Source organism: Anopheles marshallii, assembly GCF_943734725.1.
Source record: "Anopheles marshallii chromosome X unlocalized genomic scaffold, idAnoMarsDA_429_01 X_unloc_42, whole genome shotgun sequence".
Taxonomy (NCBI): Eukaryota; Metazoa; Arthropoda; class Insecta; order Diptera; family Culicidae; genus Anopheles; species Anopheles marshallii.
Genome location: NW_026525890.1, coordinates 20001 through 25000, shown reverse-complemented (window position 1 = coordinate 25000; position 5000 = coordinate 20001).

Below are 5000 nucleotides of genomic sequence, written 5' to 3'. Positions count from 1 at the left end.
CCTCTCCTTTCCATGACTACCGGAGCAGTCTGGAATGTGTGTTTCCAGCAATCCAACACTATGTGAGCTATTCCAATCTATGCGTCCAACTGGTGAACATTATGTTGTGAAGGCGAGCTCCACTGTACTTACCACCGGGTATGGTGTTCGTACAACCATCAGTAAACATGTGAACCAACGACGATCGAAGGAATAAATTCCGTTCTCAGCATCGCTGGCTATGATCGGGCAATTTACGGGCTTGCAATCCTCCTATGCACCTGGCAATGTATGGTAGTGTTTCCTGCTGCTTTCCTGATTTGGATGTGTACCATGGCCTTTATCAGGCACTCTCTACTAGCTCCGGAATCGAACCCTGATTCCCGCTTCCCGTCACAACCATGGTAGTCCTCTACACTACCATCAATAGTTGATGGGGCACAGTCAAGTGAAAGATCGGTACCAGACTTCAACTCAATCGGCCGATTGGTTTAACTAATAAGTGCACCGGTCCTACCACCTTCAGAAGCAGCATTCCCGGCCTGTTGCATGTATTAGCTCTGGTTTTCATCAATCTTCCCCTGCTGTGTTATACTGAGCTTATGCGGTTTCTCGATTGTCGTGCAAAGTGTGTTATCACACATACCCAATATGCTCAACTCTCATGTTCGTTTGACGCACCAAACTTTATTAGTGATGCACCACACAACAGGTTTTAATATACGCGATCGTGTGTGTTTCAGTGTGAACTTGGTGCGCCAAGTCCATTTGTGATGCATCACTTAGCTAACCATCTTTCGGGACTGTTTAGGGTATGTGCTCCTCCACATCTATGCTTACTCGTACACATTCTCTGTCAATAGGTTTAAGATCGGGCATTCTACCATATCATTGCCTTAATGCTTTCAAATTCAGGCTACCAAGGTAACCTAATTGCGTTCGAAACTCAACTTGTGAGCTGTCGGCCCTAGAAGTTTTTTAGGCTGCTAGGACCTCTCTCTATATTTTGCCTTTGGACTTCTCGAAGCTCAACTTGTGAGCAGTTCCATGCACCACTACCCGTATCTCTTAGCTTAGTTCTAGCCATGTGCGTTCAAAGCTCAACGTTAAGCTGTGTACTGCACCACAATCCTTATATAATAAGCTTATCTCTAAGCTTTTTTGCGTTCAATGCTCAACGTTAAGCTATCCCTTCGCTTAGAACCTCGCTCTACATTTTGCCTTTGGACTTCTCGAAGCTCAACTTGTGAGCAGTTCCATGCACCACTATAGGTATCTCTTAGCTTAGTTCTAGCCATGTGCGTTCAAAGCTCAACGTTAAGCTGTGTCCTGCACCACAATCGTTATATAATAAGCTTATCTCTAAGCTTTTTTGCGTTCAATGCTCAACGTTAAGCTATCCCTTCGCTTAGAACCTCGCTCTATATTCAACTTTCAGATACCTCGAAGCTCAACTTATGTGGTCTGCTTTCGCTCTTGAAGGGGAAATTTTTCTGACAGAGGGGGGTTTTTGGGCCAAATTATGCAATATTAGTTTAACCTCCGTCGCAGAACCACATTTGACCAGGTCGAGAAAAAAATTTTTTCGTGACGACCTGGTCCCCCATAGTAGGGAATGAACATGACATCTTAACCATATTTGACCATTTTCAAATTTCTCGTCGCGGAATGATGACTTTACTAGTAAAATTTGTTCCGGGTAGGGACCTCCCATACAAAATTTTCATCGCTCCAAAAGTGATTTCGTTTCACTTTTCAACATTTACAAGGTCCATAAATCATGTTTTGAGACGATATGGAAAAAAAAATTTTTTGCCCGTCTCGACCAACTCGACCGATGGTGACCACAGTAGGGTGCTCCATACAAATTTTCCTTATGTGGAATTTTTCAGTGTAAAATAAGGTTTCTCCAATCGATCGCGGGTTTCACTTTTCATCATTTGCTAGGTCTAACTATGATGTTTTGAGTGGTCCCGCAAAAATTTTTTCTTGGACCGGGCCTTCCTTCCCGGCCCTGTCGGTGTGCTCTGCAGTAGGGTGCTCCATACAAATTTTCCTTATGTGGAATTTTTCAGTGTAAAATAAGGTTTCTCCAATCGATCGCGGGTTTCACTTTTCATCATTTGCTAGGTCTAACTATGATGTTTTGAGTGGTCCCGCAAAAATTTTTTCTTGGACCGGGCCTTCCTTCCCGGCCCTGTCGGTGTGCTCTGCAGTAGGGTGCTCCATACAAATTTTCCTTATGTGGAATTTTTCAGTGTAAAATAAGGTTTCTCCAATCGATCGCGGGTTTCACTTTTCATCATTTGCTAGGTCTAACTATGATGTTTTGAGTGGTCCCGCAAAAATTTTTTCTTGGACCGGGCCTTCCTTCCCGGCCCTGTCGGTGTGCTCTGCAGTAGGGTGCTCCATACAAATTTTCCTTATGTGGAATTTTTCAGTGTAAAATAAGGTTTCTCCAATCGATCGCGGGTTTCACTTTTCATCATTTGCTAGGTCTAACTATGATGTTTTGAGTGGTCCCGCAAAAATTTTTTCTTGGACCGGGCCTTCCTTCCCGGCCCTGTCGGTGTGTTCTGCAGTAGGGTGCTCCATACAAATTTTCCTTATGTGGAATTTTTCAGTGTAAAATAAGGTTTCTCCAATCGATCGCGGGTTTCACTTTTCATCATTTGCTAGGTCTAACTATGATGTTTTGAGTGGTCCCGCAAAAATTTTTTCTTGGACCGGGCCTTCCTTCCCGGCCCTGTCGGTGTGCTCTGCAGTAGGGTGCTCCATACAAATTTTCCTTATGTGGAATTTTTCAGTGTAAAATAAGGTTTCTCCAATCGATCGCGGGTTTCACTTTTCATCATTTGCTAGGTCTAACTATGATGTTTTGAGTGGTCCCGCAAAAATTTTTTCTTGGACCGGGCCTTCCTTCCCGGCCCTGTCGGTGTGTTCTGCAGTAGGGTGCTCCATACAAATTTTCCTTATGTGGAATTTTTCAGTGTAAAATAAGGTTTCTCCAATCGATCGCGGGTTTCACTTTTCATCATTTGCTAGGTCTAACTATGATGTTTTGAGTGGTCCCGCAAAAATTTTTTCTTGGACCGGGCCTTCCTTCCCGGCCCTGTCGGTGTGCTCTGCAGTAGGGTGCTCCATACAAATTTTCCTTATGTGGAATTTTTCAGTGTAAAATAAGGTTTCTCCAATCGATCGCGGGTTTCACTTTTCATCATTTGCTAGGTCTAACTATGATGTTTTGAGTGGTCCCGCAAAAATTTTTTCTTGGACCGGGCCTTCCTTCCCGGCCCTGTCGGTGTGCTCTGCAGTAGGGTGCTCCATACAAATTTTCCTTATGTGGAATTTTTCAGTGTAAAATAAGGTTTCTCCAATCGATCGCGGGTTTCACTTTTCATCATTTGCTAGGTCTAACTATGATGTTTTGAGTGGTCCCGCAAAAATTTTTTCTTGGACCGGGCCTTCCTTCCCGGCCCTGTCGGTGTGCTCTGCAGTAGGGTGCTCCATACATATTTTCCTTATGTGGAATTTTTCAGTGTAAAATAAGGTTTCTCCAATCGATCGCGGGTTTCACTTTTCATCATTTGCTAGGTCTAACTATGATGTTTTGAGTGGTCCCGCAAAAATTTTTTCTTGGACCGGGCCTTCCTTCCCGGCCCTGTCGGTGTGCTCTGCAGTAGGGTGCTCCATACAAATTTTCCTTATGTGGAATTTTTCAGTGTAAAATAAGGTTTCTCCAATCGATCGCGGGTTTCACTTTTCATCATTTGCTAGGTCTAACTATGATGTTTTGAGTGGTCCCGCAAAAATTTTTTCTTGGACCGGGCCTTCCTTCCCGGCCCTGTCGGTGTGCTCTGCAGTAGGGTGCTCCATACATATTTTCCTTATGTGGAATTTTTCAGTGTAAAATAAGGTTTCTCCAATCGATCGCGGGTTTCACTTTTCATCATTTGCTAGGTCTAACTATGATGTTTTGAGTGGTCCCGCAAAAATTTTTTCTTGGACCGGGCCTTCCTTCCCGGCCCTGTCGGTGTGCTCTGCAGTAGGGTGCTCCATACAAATTTTCCTTATGTGGAATTTTTCAGTGTAAAATAAGGTTTCTCCAATCGATCGCGGGTTTCACTTTTCATCATTTGCTAGGTCTAACTATGATGTTTTGAGTGGTCCCACAAAAATTTTTTCTCTTAGCCAATCGACCCTTTCGTCCATGTCGGTGTGTTCTGCAGTAGGGTGCTCCAACCAAGTTTTCCTAATGAAAGTTTTTCGTGGTTTCGTGTGAGTTAAAAACTCCGGAACTTGGCTTATTTTCACCATAATTTCCACATATGGTGACCAACTCAATAAACGTTTTGTGCGTATCCTATGGACAGTTTTTCGCGTTCAACTTGGTGAACTAGGGTTGTTTTCCCGAAGGGTAGAAAAATCTGGACTTAGCCAAATTTTGAAATCTCCAACCAATCTTGGCCTGTTAGAGTATCTTGGTTGGGTTGCTATGGGCTGCTACGGCCTACTTGATAGGCAATGTTTCAACTCTTGGAAGCTTTCGTGGTTGTTTAGAACTGTCCATGGCCTTCTTGATAGAAATGGCTTATGGTGGCCATGGACTTAGCAACATTTTGAGATCCAATCTTGGCCTGTTAGAGTATCTTGGTTGGTTTGCTATGGGCTGGTACGGCCTACTTGATAGGCAATGTTTCAACTCTTGGAAGCTTTCGTGGTTGCTAAGCACTGTCCATGGCCTTCTTGATAGAAATGGCTTATGGTGGCCATGGACTTAGCCAAATTTTGAAGTCTCCAACCAATCTTGGCCTGTTAGAGTATCTTGGTTGGGTTGCTATGGGCTGCTACGGCCTACTTGATAGGCAATGTTTCAACTCTTGGAAGCTTTCGTGGTTGCTAAGCACTGTTCGTGGCCTTCTTGATAGAAATGGCTTATGGTGGCCATGGACTTAGCCAAATTTTGAATTCTCCAACCAATCTTGGCCTGTTAGAGTATCTTGGTTGGGTTGCTATGGGCT